The sequence below is a fragment of the Vipera berus genome (genome assembly GCF_964194415.1).
Source record: "Vipera berus genome assembly, chromosome: 1".
NCBI classification, from domain to species: domain Eukaryota; kingdom Metazoa; phylum Chordata; class Lepidosauria; order Squamata; family Viperidae; genus Vipera; species Vipera berus.
This window is the reverse complement of record NC_138202.1, coordinates 303,280,277-303,295,505: the sequence shown is the minus strand read 5'-3', so window position 1 is coordinate 303,295,505 and position 15,229 is coordinate 303,280,277. Positions and strand designations below refer to the sequence as shown.

At 39.0% G+C, this 15,229-nt stretch overlaps 1 protein-coding gene across 2 annotated transcripts in view; it reads right to left on the bottom strand.

Annotated features, from left to right (window-relative positions):
- TOGARAM2 (TOG array regulator of axonemal microtubules 2) overlaps positions 1–13,644 on the bottom strand; it is a 60,935-nt gene extending 47,291 nt beyond the window's left edge. Inside the window, exon 1 of one of the 2 annotated variants that reach the window (XM_081313136.1) lies at positions 13,567–13,644. The gene's annotated coding sequence lies outside the window, so the exon portion shown is untranslated. Of the gene's footprint in view, positions 1–8,027; positions 8,077–13,566 lie in introns of those variants that run through there. The other variant, XM_081313135.1, reaches the window with a different exon arrangement.
- Positions 13,645–15,229: the final 1,585 nt, after the last annotated feature.

Below are 15,229 nucleotides of genomic sequence, written 5' to 3'. Positions count from 1 at the left end.
TTAGATGATGGCTATTAGTAATTGAGTCAAAGGTTTTTGCTTTTGGCCTATTCTGCCTGATGCAATCTGGAACTATAAGAAACTGCAGATGCCTTTCCTTCCCATAGAATCAGATGGTCACCAAGATCAACAGAAGAGGCCATGCTGCATCTACCTATCCATCTTACTCTTAAAGACAAATAGGCCTTTTCTGCAGTGGCTCTTCCTCCTTGTCATTCAGGAGACACCATATCTCTTAACTACTTTGCTGAAGACTAATGTTGACTAACTACTTTGCTGAAGACTAATGTTACTGGGTTGAGTAATGGTGTTTAAAGCCCTACATGGCAGGGGTCCGGAGTACCTTAGGGAACACCTGCTGCCGGCGTCAACTTCCCTCCGCCCTGTGCGTTCCCACAGAGAGGGACTCCTCAGGGTGCCACCGGTCAGAGAATGTAGATTGGTGGCCCCCAGGGGGAGATCTTTCTCTGTGGGCGCCCCATAGCTATGGAACCAGTTACCGGTTGAGCTCCGGACGGCGCCCGATCTTCGCTCCTTTCGCCGCGATCTGAAAACATACCTGTTCGAACAAGCCGGCCTGGCCTGAGGGGGGATTGGTGGGGTTTTTTATTATCATTTTATTGGGGTTTTTATTAATGTATCAACTGTTTTTATGGGCATGTATTTAATTATCTTTTAATTTTGTAACTCTTGTTTTATTCTTGCCCTGTACACCGCCCTGAGTCCTTCGGGAGAAGGGCGGTATAGAAATATTAATAAATTAAATTAAAATTAAATTAAATTAAATTAAATTAAATTAATGTATGAATCCAGTTTTTTCTTTTTCTTCCATATTTTAAATGATTTTATGCTTTAGTAGTCTATTATTTTGTGTTATTATGCTTCATATTTATTTTTAACTGAATACAATGTTTACAATTGTTGACATCAGGGATATAAAATCTGCAAATAAATATAACTTTAATACACCTTCTTACAAAGTTTTCAATCAAGAACCATTGCATTAAGAATTTCACAGAAATGGAAAGTCCACAAGCCCACTAGGTCACAATCATCACATTTCTGTTGGAGATGCAAATCAGGTCAATCTATGTCCAGTATCAGAAAAATCAAATTTGTGGGATTCTCTTTGAGCTTGATTATTTTCTTGCAGACATTTCATTACCCAACTAGGTACCAACTAGGTACCCAACAATGCTAGCAGTGGGCTTTGCTCTTTGTTTATATAAAAGTGGTTTTGGTAGGAATGTTCTTGTTTACTGTATGGTAGTTCCTTGCTTAGGTGGTTGTTTATTGTTTGTTTCTCTGAGTTGGTTGTTCCTTGATTGGAGTATTGTTTATTGCTTGATCGTTGGTCTGATATTAATCCTAGTGTTTATCTCTGCTTATCTGGATATTGATTGCTGATGAAGAGATGTTTTGGTTTTTTGTTTCCTTTTCTAGCTTTTTGATTGTCTCACTTGAATAGGATGTACTTATCTTCAAACCGGTCAGTCCTAGAGGAGATCAACCCTGACTGCTCTTTAGAAGGCCAGATCCTGAAGCTAAAACTCAAATACTTTGGCCACCTAATGAGAAGGAAGGACTCACTGGAGAAGAGCCTAATGCTGGGAAAGATTGAGGGCAAGAGAAGAAGGGAATGACAGAGAATGAGGTGGCTGGATGGAGTCACTGAAGCAATAGGCGTGAGCTTAAATGGACTCCAGAAGATGGTAGAGGACAGGAAGGCCTGGAGGAACGTTGTCCATGGGGTCGCGATGGGTCGGACACGACTTCGCAACTAACAACAACATCTTCACATGCCTGTTGCTGGCTTCTTTGTATGTGTGCCAGGCTTCCAGGAATTTTCTAGCATTTGGGACTTAACTTGGTATAGGATGCTCAGTTGAAATTATGGTCAAGTCTGTCCCCATACTATACAATTAAGGAGTTTTCATGATTTCTCTTGGCTGCTACTTGATGTTCGTGGATGCCCTCTGCTAGTCTCTTATCTGTCCTACATAGTGGCTATTACAGTCCTTATACTGTAAATTGTAGAGGACTCCTGGGTTTTTTTTAAAATAGCTACTGGGTCTTTTACTTAAGATGTTTTACTTAAGATTTTTGGAGAGCTTTAGTTGGTTTGTGTACTATGATAATATTTGTAATAGTCTGTTGGTTGTTTCTGAGATGTTTTTGATGTACGGAAGTGTTATCCTTTTTCATAGCTTGTGTGAGTTATGTTGTACTGGGTTGAGTGGTTAGGTACTTTTTGATAAAGTTGCATGTATATCCATTTTGTTGGAAGATGTTGTAGAGATCATCTATGTCAGACATGTCAAACTCGCAATGTCACGGGACGTCGCGCAACGTATCGGGGCGGTTTTGCCATTGCCGGCAATGGGGTGGGCACAGCTTCTGGATGACGTGTCCACCCTGCGGGCCGGCAGTTTGACACCCACCCCTGATCTATGTCCTTTTTCTGATGTTCAGGGTTGCTGTTTAGATGGGCCTGTGCTCATCTAAAAGTGTTCTTAGACAGCCTCTCTTGTGGAAAGTTGGGTTGTTACTTAGGTAATGGAGCACTTGGTTTGTGTGGGTAGTTTTACAATAAACTTTATTAAACAGCCATTACTTCTGTTGGTAAAGATATCCAGGAAGGTCAATATATTGCTTTCTTCTTCTCTTGTGAATTTTATTCCTTTCAAAATGATGTTGTTTTTTTCAGGTGTCTTTACCTTTAGTTGTTCCTATTTTATTATGATGGCATTGTTTCATCTTATCGACCCATACTCTTGATTGTATATGTGGGATTGCTTCAGTTTCTACATGCTGTATTATGGTCTCTGCTATGAGTCCTGAGACCAGTGATCCCATGGGTGTTCCTCTTATTTATTGGTATATTTGTCTGTCATATTGAAAGTAGGTAGTCAGGCAAAGCATTATCTATGAAATTTATTAATACACAATATTGCATACACCAAGACTGCTCCGAGATATTTTTCTGTCTGAAGCAAACAACAAAATACTTTTACCATTCATCCTACAGATAAATAGTTGAATTTTATTACTGACTCTTGTCTTGAGAGAACACCTTTTTGCAGCTGAGGGCGGCAAAAATCACTTGGGGAATATTAGACAAAGTACCCGAAAAATACATGGTTCTGCCCTCAAAATGAGGGCGCCACCTGGGAGCTATCACCACCATTGTCCAGCATCTTTCACTTTAAGCAAACAGTCCTCTCTATCTAATGATTCAGATGTAGATCATGCTTTCTTTAAGAACATGTAAGAGCAGCAAGAAAGTGACTGATTTGTGACAAGATTACATTATTATTAAGTCAGATTTACTACAACAGGTTTGCCTGATCTGAGCCCCAGATTTGCATACAGGTTATGAAATTGCTAACACAAAGAACCCACTAAAAATTGCCACGGAATTAACTGGCAATTAACTGGCAGGAAAGCGACATCATTAAATGCCAAAGGAATCATCAGTAATCAGTACTGAATTGACTTGAATGCAACTTAAATTAACTCATGTTTATTTGTAATTGTATGACTCTTCTGCTTCATAAAAAAGGCATGAAAATAGATGGGTGGACGAGCCTTGGGGAACCCAAAACAATCACACGGCAAAAGTATCATGTGGTGATTTCATAATCAATGTCAAATGTCCCCTGTGAAAGTGGCCCACATGTAGCAGTCAATTGTTTAAAGAGACTAAATTCTTTGGATCTTAGAGTACAGAGTATGGAAAGAGCCTGTGATGTATATTTCAGTGATGAGCAAGCTTGATTATTATAACAAATATCTTAATTCCACAGTAAAAAGAAGAGACATTTCCACAAGGAATCAACCTGATCAATCACTGCAAGGAGATTGGCTTGTGAAGACAAAATCTGGAAAGACAAATTGAGCGCTTTGTGCTTGCTTAAACCATGACAATAGAATATGAACCTGGGATAGAACAATAAGAAATATTGATTTACTCATCCAATAAAAATGAAATATTGAGAGTGCTTCCATGTATGCCTCAACATGAAATCAGCCAATTAACTATGAATTTGGATATAATTTATTTCTCCACTTATCATGCTATAACCTGACAGTCATTGCTTAGGCATCTTCCCTATGGAAGATTTCTTCTCTTTGGCACTCTGCTCTGTGAATCAATAAATTTGAACATATGAATGATTAAATAAGATTAAATAAGATAGTGTCAAATGCCAAGACAAATTGAATGTTTCATGCTAAAAAAAACCCTGCACATTTTATAAGGCAAACATCTGCAATGAAAAGTTTCTAAATAAGCCAAGTTCCCATATCTCTTCTTAGTCTTAAGGATAGTTGTTAGTTACACTTCCAAGCAAATCATCTGTAAATGGCTTGCTCTTTTTTATTCTTTAAAGAAGGTTATGAGGCTTTTTTAGGGGTCAGTGGCATTCTCAAAAGTAAAAGTAATTCTGGAACTAGCACATGTGTTTTGAGGCATACTTTTTGATTGATTGATTGATTGATTGATTGATTGATTGATTGATTGATTAAATGTTAATGTAAGGATCCAAGTGGCACAGAAAAGTACAAAAGGAGATGTTCATGTTGGAAACTGTATGCAGGAGATGATCAGGCTAAGCCCAAGGGAAGGGTCAAATACACCATAAGTCCCTATGTGCTTGCAAGTCATCTAAGTCCATCTGCCTTGAATGCCTCTTATCTCATTTCCTTTGACCATTGGTTGGTCATATTCTTGTAGAGAGCTTGAGCTTAAGCTTGCAATAAATAATTATACTCATTTGAACTGCCTGAATCTCCTGATTTTCCCAGAGCTTGACACTGGGTTCACCAAAAAGTAGTAAATATGTTTTTTTTAAAATTTATTTATTTAGATTTATATACCGCCCCTCTCCAAGGACTCGGGGCGGTGTACAGGGCAATTAAAACGCTAACAACACACAAGGTATAAAAATTAAAATAAGAATTAAATCAATAGCCCTAAGTAATAAATACATTCTGAAATTTAAATTTTTTAAAATTTAAACTCTAAAATCCAATCCCTCAGTCCAGGCCGGCCTGTTCAAACAACCAAGTCTTAAGAGAAGGTAAGAATTAAATCTACACACTATAAAGATAAAGGTAAAGGTTCCCCCGGACATGCGTGCTAGTCGTTTCCAACTCTAGGGGCCGGTGCTCATAATAATAATAATAATAATAAGTTGGAAGGGACCTTGGAGGTCATCTAGTCCAACCCCCTGCTAAGGCAGGAAATCCTATACCATTTCAGACAAATGGCTGTCCAGTCTCTTCTTAAAAACTTCCAGAGTTGGAGCATTCACAACTTCTGGAGGCAGGTTGTTCCACTGGTTAGTTGTTCTAACTGTCAGGAAGTTTCTCCTTAGTTCTAGGTTGCTTCTCTCCTTGACTAGTTTCCATCCATTGCTTCTTGTCCTGCTTTCAGGTGCTTTGGAGAATAGCTTGGCTCCCTCTTCTTTGTGGCGGCCCCTGAGATATTGGAACACTGCTATCATGTCACCCCTCACCCTTCTCTTCATTAAACTACACATACCCAATTCCAGCAACCATTCCCTATATATTTTAGCCTCCAGTCCCCCAATCATCTTTGTTGCTCTTCTCTGTACCCTTTCTAGAGTCTCAACATCTTTTTTACATCGTGGTGACCAAAACTGGTTGCAGTATTCCAGGTGTGGCCTTACCAAGGCATTGTAAAGTGGTATTAGTACTTCACGTGATTTTGATTCTATTCCTCTGTTAATGCAGCCTAGCACTGTGCTGGCTTTTTTGGCAGCTGCAGCACACTGCTGGCTCATATTTAAGTGATTGTCCACTAGGACTCCGAGATCCCTCTCACAGTTACTACTATCGAGCAAGGTACCACCTATACTATACCTGTGCATTTGATTTTTCCTGCCTAAATGCAGAACCTTACTTTTTTCGCAATTGAATTTCATTTTGTTAGATAGTGCCCAGTGTTCGAGTCTGTCCAGATCCTCCTGTATCTTAAGCCTATCTTCTGGAGTATTGGCTATTCCTGCCAGTTTGGTGTCATCTGCAAATTTGATGAGTTCCCCATCTATCCCCTCATCCAAATCGTTGAAGATGTTGAAGAGCACTGGGCCCAGAACAGAGCCCTGGGGCACCCCACTACACACTTCCTTCCATGTAGATGCAGTTCCATTGACGACTACATGCTGAGTACGGCCTGTCAGCCAGCTACGAATCCATCTGGTGGTGATGCTATCTAACCCACATTTTTCTATCTTATCAAGTAGTAGGTTGTGATCTACTTTATCAAATGCCTTACTGAAATCCAAGTAAATTAATTCTACAGCATTCCTCTGGTCCACTAGTTTTGTCACTTGGTCAAAGAATGCAATAAGGTTTGTCTGGCATGATCTGTTTTTGACAAACCCATGTTGGCTTTTAGTGATAACTTTGTTCACATCAAGGTGTTCGCTGATTTGTTGTTTGATTATCTTTTCCAGAATCTTCCCAGGTATTGAGGTCAGGCTGATAGGTCTGTAGTTTCCTGGATCTGTTTTTTTCCCTTTTTTGAAGATGGGAACTACATCAGCTCTCTTCCAGTCCTCTGGTAGTTCCCCAGTGCTCCAGGATCTTTGAAAAATATAGTTCAGTGGTTCTGAGATCACGTCTGCCAGTTTCTTGAGAACCTTGGGGTGTATTCCATCTGGTCCTGGTGATTTGAACTCGTCTAGGCTGGACAGGTGCTCACTTACCATTTTCTTGCCTATCTTAACTTGCGTTTCTATTCTGTTTTTTATGGCACTGGTTTTGGTAGGTTGCACTGTTTTTTCCCTTTGTGTAAAGACAGATGCAAAAAACGAATTAAATAGTTCTGCTTTCTCCCTGTTGCCTTTCATCTCCGTTTCAAAGCCGAAGAGCCAGTGCTTGTCCGAGGACGTCGCCATGGTCATGTGGCTGGCATGATTATACGCCAAAGGCGCACGGAACGCTATTACCTTCCCACCGTAGTGGTCCCTATTTTTCTACTTGCATTTTTACGTGCTTTCGAACTGCTAGGTTGGCAGAAGCTGGGACAAATAACAGGCACTCACTATGTTACGCAGCACTTGGGATTCGACCCGCCAAACTGCCGACCATCTGATCGACAAGCTCATCGTCCTAACCCAATGAGCCACCGCGTCCCTACACACTATATACCCTCACATATAAGCCCATCCTCAGATAAGGCAAACCTTGAATTTTTCATATGTTTTAATTTTCACATAAGTAATTCATGAATTATCTAACTTTTCATAGTATTTTGATTAAAAATCCCAGGGTCAGCTTATCCACAGATGGATTTATATACAGGTATGTACAGGATATAAGGATACTTTTGAAAAGAATCGCCATACATACTTGCAGATAAGCCCATCCATCAATAAGCCAAACCCAATCTTTTGGGTATATTTTGGCACCTATAATTCTTCACTTATTCATGACTATATATGGTATGTTCAGCCTGGAGAAAACAAAACAAAGAGAGAAGAGACATTCCTGAATGACCCTCACCCAGAAAAAAGGAAAAGATATATTTTTAGAAGCAAAAGAGCCCAGAACTGATTTAAAATAATTTACAACATAGAAGAAAAGCTTTTAGTGAAATATAGTACCTCCTTGATAGTAAGACCCTTGTGACATACAGAACTACCGGACGCAGGCTGAACAAAAGTATAAATATAGCACATCCAACACTGGGAGCAAAGTTACTCAACACAATCCTCTTTTCAGGTTATGTATACTTGCAACTACCTTTTGAAATGCCCAGCTACGGTTTTCATGACTTACCATTCTTTTTTAAAAAAAATCCAAAGCGTAGAATTATTAAAAATGCAAACTCAGCCACAAAAATCCATTATATCTAAAACCTTATACCTAGCATTGAAGCAAAGTAGAATTCAGTAATGTTACTTATTAAAAGCTTTCCCATAAAGGAAATTGTAACCTATTTTATGTTCTTAATTCTTGAGCTCCCAGAGGAAAGGATTCTTTAAAAGGATAGCTACCTTAAGACGTTGCATCAAGCAAGTTAATCACAGGGTAACTATTCTTGAGACTGATTATAAGCAGAGGCATGAATTTGAATAAGGGAGGGGAGAGACTGAGTGGTTTTTGAATCCAACTCTCGCTGTAATTTGACACGTCCATGGAGTGGCAACTTTAGGTCATGGCAAATTATTTAAACACCTTGCCCAATGTTTTCAGAGTACATATTGTTACTGTCTCCATTAGAGCTGTGGCCAAGATGCACGGATTTCTGAAAGGTGGCTGATGGATTGTGCAACAAGCTTTCACAGTTAAACAAAGACGCAAGGACAGAGAGTATATTCTCATTCATTCTTCTTAGGGACCATGCAGTCAATGACATGCTTCTTTTCACTTCAATGACCTTTAGATCAGAATCTTGTCATGAAGACGCTCATGATGGGAACAGCTTCCAGTTCCTCTCCCTGCTCATTTCAACATTAAATCAGTCTACGAGTTGGGGCATTTGTTCTTCGTGAGAAAGAGGGCTGGTTCACACATATACATTCTTTCTTATTATTTCAGTATTTAGTGATGATATACAGGTATGTCCACCACAAATACAGGCCCATCATATGCTGAATATCAGGTCTCTCTATTTTCTTTCTGGGTTTTTTTAAAGCCACTCTCATTGTATTGGATATATTTAATATATTTCCTCAAAGCTGAGCCAGACAGGCCAGTAAGTAGGCAACTTTTAGTAGCTCAAGTGCAGGCTAGATACAGTTACATATTATATTATATGTTTATTGATTTAATTTCCATTGTGATCCAACTCAACCAAGTGACCCTGGGTGCCAAATAGTTCTAAAACAATTAAAACCAGCACAAAATAATTATGGATTTTGAGCAGAGAAAACGGGAGAGAATTTGCAATTAATGTCAAAAATGTGAAGAAATATTTATATTTTAAGACTGGCTCTTATTCTAAATTTTCATACTTGAATTTACCACTGAAACCCTGAAAGCAGTGAGCTCTTAGTGCGTTGCATTTTGGCATGTGCATGAGTAAAGAACTTTTTGTTCTTAGCTAAACTGTACAATCAAGGTCAACACAAAAGGCTCCTGAACCTGATTCCATCATTTTGTCTATAAGTGCTGGAGCATAGGCCTGCTGGCATTCAGCCCACCATTTACTTGAGGAACCACAGCATGCTTCAATACGTCACTTCTCTGAGAGGTTTTCAGTTGCCTCTCTAGTCTAAAGAATGGACTTGGAAGGATAGGCAAAAATTGAGTTCCCACCTAATTACAAAAACTGGACCATTTGTATATTACCTTCATGATTTGACTTTCCTATCTATTACTTTCTGCATGACTCCACAAGCTGAAACTTCACTTTCTATGCCTCATAGATTCATGTTCATTAAATAATTTTTGCAATGGTCTAGTTAGAGTTCACCTAAAAATATATTTCACTAACAATAAAAACTGTGGCAGGATCTCTTATTTCAACATTTAATCTTTCCTAACTATTTTATACTGAATGTTCTTGCATTGTACATAGGAGGAATAAGATTTCAATTTGAGTTTATTAAGTTTGAGTTTTATTAAATTTTTATACCGCCCTTCTCCCGAAGGACTCAGGGCGGTGAACAGGGCATATAATAAAAAATACAAAAATACAAAAGTTAAAATAGAATTAAATTAATGCCCAAAATAAAACAATAAAATATACAAATATTTAAAACCCTAAATTAACTCCCCATCAGGCCAGGCCAGCTTGTTCGAATAGGTGGGTCTTTAACCCGCGCCGGAAGGAGCGGAGATCCGGTGCCATCCGGAGCTCAACCGGCAGTTGATTCCACAGAGCCGGGGCGCCCACAGAGAAGGCCCTCCCCCTGGGGGCCACCAGCCGGCATTCTCTGACCGGAGGACCGGAGGAATTTGGGACCTAGTGACTATAATCCAGGATAATAATAGGGAGACAGCTGCTTGCTGCTTAATGGATAAAGAGACCATCTGGCTACTAACTTTGCTTTGTAGATATGAACCATCTGTAATAGCTGTGAACTCACTGAAAAGATAAGAAAAAGGTGACTGAAATAAAACTACATACCTTTCCAGTTGGTTAAGTCCTACTCATATCTCCTGTAATGCTGCTGCTAAAACAAATGTTAAATAAGCATAATGCTAGCCAGAACGTTGGTCAATTCACACTAATCAATACAGCCATTCTATTTATCAAGCAGAGTGACTGCTTTCGGAATAACACATGACACATTGGAATGTAAAACTTGTTTTTAATCTAAAGGGAAGGAACAAGGTGTACATGTAAAAAAGGAACGATAAGGAGATAGAACGGTCAAGAGAGAGGCAGAAAGAAACAGTTGAGCATTTTGAGACAGTATGTGTTCCGGAAAAATAAGAGTCTATGATTCTAAGAAGCAGCCCGTTGATGTTGGCTTTCTTAAAATGCAAATTGTATGCTTCTAATGTTATAAGAAAGTTGAGTTCCAACAGGTAGAGCTACTGGTGGCATTCAGAGAGACAAGGACGTAAGAGCAGTCTATGTAAGAGCTAAAGGCAAGATGCAACATTCTTTGCTCCTTCCATTAACTAACAAAAGCCAAATACATTATGTTAAATGAATAGATAGGTGTGTTTTACATTAAAAGGAAGAATTAAAAATGAAATCCATGCCAAGTAACATACATATATTAGGACTAATCCAAATGACATTCAAAGCAAGGTTTTTTTTTCAATATTTCTTAACATACGTAGAGATTTAGACTAAAATGGTAAAGAATCAGAAATCTTTTTTATTTATTTTAGATTTATGTTGGTTATTTTTCCATAACGAGGACAGGAAAAACCTGTTCCAATTTCTTGTCATAACATATAAATGTGGCAGACAGAAGTAACAATGCAACTTTTGGGTCAAAGGAATATAAGAGCCAAGATTATGGATCAATAGTTCTGCTTTACAATTCAGAAGTAAGACTTGACACAGTCAGTTCAGGCATCCTGGAAGAATTATCGAATGATTATGTTCTAATAACTCTAAAATATGTATAGTCAAACTCTAAAGCACAGACCTGTTGCTTGGGTTTAACTAGACTACAAGAAAGAAAGAAAAAAGGTTGCCTGAGAAGTTTTTAGTTGGTCTTCTATCAGGGAAGCATGACTAGGTCACACTTATTAAGTGGGTGAGCCAAGAATAATTTGAACATCTCTCAAGTCTATAACTTCTGATTTGCACACATTTCATGAAACCAGAAGAGATTAATCCAGAGTGGCCAACTGCTTAGAAACAGCTAACCAGATTCAACATTATTCATTAAAGACAGACTAGTTAGTTGAATAATAATAGTAGTAAAAAGTTGTCAATCTTAAATTGCTCGAATATTTTGTTGCTTCCCCTTACCATCAAAGAGAAGATCAGGAACCTTAGGGCTGTTTCGCTTTTTTGCCCACTTCTGCTTCTTCTTTTTGCTTTCTGTACTTAGGGGAGAAAAGATTCTAAGCCAAAAAAAAGGTTGTCGTCTTCCTTTCTCCAGCTTCCCAAGCAGTTTCTAGCATCAATACTGAGGCACACTGTATTGCGGTAAGTAGCAAGCAGCAAGACAATAATCCAGAGGGAGAAAGCGTACCAGCAAACATCTCTAATAATGTGCTGAGGGAGCGTCTGCTTCAAACCCCATGGGGAGCTGAAAATCTCATCTTTCTTGTCAATGGCAGGAGAATGGCCAGAAATTTAAAAACTTTGTCAGGAATTTCCAGAAGGAAAGATCAAGCGTTCCCTCACAGACATTGCAGCCTGTGTCTATGGGTCAAATCAGGTCCTCCAAAGAAGGCCTGGGATTTGCTATATTTACTAAGATAGTAAAGGGATACTAAGGGAGGCTGCAAGATGCACAGATGCACAGAATAATACTTCGCTATTCAGCCTTCATTCAGTTAATTTGTTACACTTATGCAGCACTGAGATTTCCAGAGAAACCTGGACTCTATAATTCAAGAGAGAGAGATGGATGGGAAGCAGAAGAATCTGGAGTTCCTTCATACGCTTAGAATTCCTCAAGGCACCTGGTACATTAAGGCAATATTTCTCAACTTTGACAGTTTTAAGATACGTGGAATTCAATTCCCAAAATTCCCAGCCAGTCAGTTGGCTGGGAAATTCTGTAAGCTGAAGTCCTCACATCTTAAAGTTGCTAAAGTTGAGAAATGCTGCAGTAAAGTATGGAAACCAAGAGACAGAGCAAAAGCTTGAAGGATATATGAATGGTGGGATTAGAGAGAAATTCAGAAAAATTATTCCCAGGCTTAGACACAAAAAGACTTTTGAAGAAGCAGAAAACATCATGTGTTTACATCACCAAAGTGCAACAAACAAGATCAGATGAATGGCATCTCTGCCATGTTTCTCAAACTCCTCAGTAAAAAAACCCCAAAACATTGATCCATATTATTGGACTATAGAAATTGCAAAATTATTATTTTAGTAACACAACCATCAAAACATTATTCAAATTTCTAAAAAAATAATGTGTATAAGGTTTTTGGTAGAGCTTCCTATTTCAAAGCCATATAACTTAAATTACCCTTGTTTGTTTAAATTTTAGATTGCTTGAACTCTAATAGAAAGGAATTCGAGATTTTTTATTAGGAATTTTGGTACCATGGGCTGGAGACTCCTATATTCTCTCCTTTTTCAGAAAAAAAAGCCACAAATCATCCATAATGCAAAGTATCTTCAGGAACTAGCTTTCCAGAGAGTTGCTAGGCTTCAACTTTTCACACATTTGATAAAATCAATTGGTTATATTTAAACAGATTTGGTTTATTGAACACACCAGAGTAACCCATATATAATATTAATCCACTGATGGTAAATTTGTGCATTACATTAAACAAACAAACACTGCCTAATATAACTTATGATTATTAAATGACAGTTCCACCGGGGTAAACCCCTAATCCCAGATGCTGTAAATCTGTTTTGGGACGGTTATAGGGACTTCAGCTTCCATAACCCTCAACCACAGTGGACAAGGCCATATGTGCACCTTTCCACCTGATGATTTTTCCCTCCAGTATTCCACCTCACAATTTATGTGATTTACAAAAAGATAAAATGATTGGCTGGTTGGTAAATTACTCTGAGATCATTTTTCTGCCCCATGATCTACTGTATTGTGACTCATTTTCACAGAGGCCTTTGCAAATTTCTAGCTATTCCATCGGCCACCAGAAGTAAGAACTCGTCATATCCTCCTCAGCTTCACTCTTACATTACACTCTTATAGCACTCCTTACAAGGATCTCCTGGATGGCCTTTTTTCAGTTTTTCAAAAATAGCTGCTCCTCTCTTTGAAGAGTTTGACTAGCCTCTCCATCTGGGAAGCCCTGTACCAGATATGGAACAGCATTTATCCCTTAATTAAAAAATAAATGCAAAATAGCTTAAGGGCTGCATGACAAGTTCTACAGGCTGTGTGCTTGTGGCAGAGTAAACAGCCTTAGAGGAAAGGGCTGATCCCTCAAACAGCAGTGAAGGCAGTTCTTGTCACTCACCTGCTCTAGTCTTTTATGTCAGGATCCTGAACAAATGTGCTGTCTGTGGCAGAGCCTCAGAAGGTGGGTACAACTGCTTTCCTTTCCCCTTAATAATTTTGTCCTTCCTCAGCAGCTTTCAAAAGCTGTGGGTATCCCTTCAAGGCCAACCCTCTTCAGCACTAGGCTAATAAGCTTGCACTTGCAGGTTACACATGCAGGCCAGCAAACAGTGTCACCTACCGTGAACAAACAAGGCTGCATAGCAACCATGTTTTCTAAGGAGTCTTGAGATGCCGGTGGCGTGAGGAAGAGATTTTGCTGGCCTGTCTCTCCTGGGGATTTGCATGATGAGCACTGAAGTGACCTGGCAGCACCTTAACTCTGAAAAAGTCTCAACAATAATAGGAAAGGGGATTGTGTGCACTGGGCCTTTGCTTCCAGGAGCTAATAACACATGAGCAAACGTACATCCCCAGTAGAGAAAAGATGCTGTAAATTCTCGAGGGAGGGAGGGAGACCTTCTACTTACTGAGTAGACAAAATTGCCACCTCACAGCCTTTTCTCATTCACGTTTTCTTTTGGATAACAGTTACTGACTGGATTAGAGTATTACTGAGGGAACAAATTGTTTTGCAATTTTTTGTCACATACCTCACAAATAATCCTGTGAAGTAGATAATATGACAGATTGAAGACAATGCCTCACTGAATCAGTGCTTACTGCTTTTGCATAAAAATTTAGAATCAGAGAGTTGGAAAAGGTAGTAGACATTATCTAAGCCAGTCACCCTGCTCAGTTCAGGATCCAGTAGTATATCTCTGGCAGATGTCTATCTAGCCTCTGTTGGAAGACCTCTAGCAAAACTGACCTCTCTACTTTATGTGACAGTCTGTTTCACTGGCTGAAAGCTCATACAGCGAGGAAGTGCCTCGTTGCATCTAACCTGAGCATACTTACTTGTAATTTTAACCTGTAGCAGGGATCTTCAAACTTGGTCCTTTTATGACTTGTGGACTTCAACTCCCAGAATTCCTCAGCCATCATGCCTGGCTGAGGAATTCTGGGAGTTGGTCCACAAGTCAAAAAAGGGCGAAGTTTTAAGACCCCTGACCTATAGGTTCTGGTCCTGCCCTTTGGGATAGTAAGTCCACTCTTTCTTCAATGAGGCAACCCTTCTGCTGTTTGAAGATTACTATCATATACCCCGTCAGTCATCTCTTCTGTGGACCAAATGTACCTAGTTATTTCAGTCCCCTCTGAAATCATACCATGACTGAAAATGCACATCATGTTATATAGCAATTTCTTTGAAAAAATCTGGTTTGTTGACTAAGTCACAACTAACTGGATTCCCACATAATTGTGTTATGGCTATCACAGTTTCTGAATGGGAATGGAATGGATTTGGAAAACCAAACCCATTTCTTTTCAGGTAACCCATAACTATTCTAGATCTTTGTATATTGTTTGTTGATATCATCTCATTTTCCTGGTTTACTATGTTAAACCAATCACATGTGTGTCCTTTTTCTTTTTCATCATGTAGCTGTTTAACATCTTGGAAATGTTTTTTGAGATCCATCCCCCATTCACCAACCCACAGAAATCAGAGTCACCACTGCATGGCAGCAAGAAAGGCCTGAAAATATTCTGAGCTAAAAAGTCTCAAGTTTTTATCA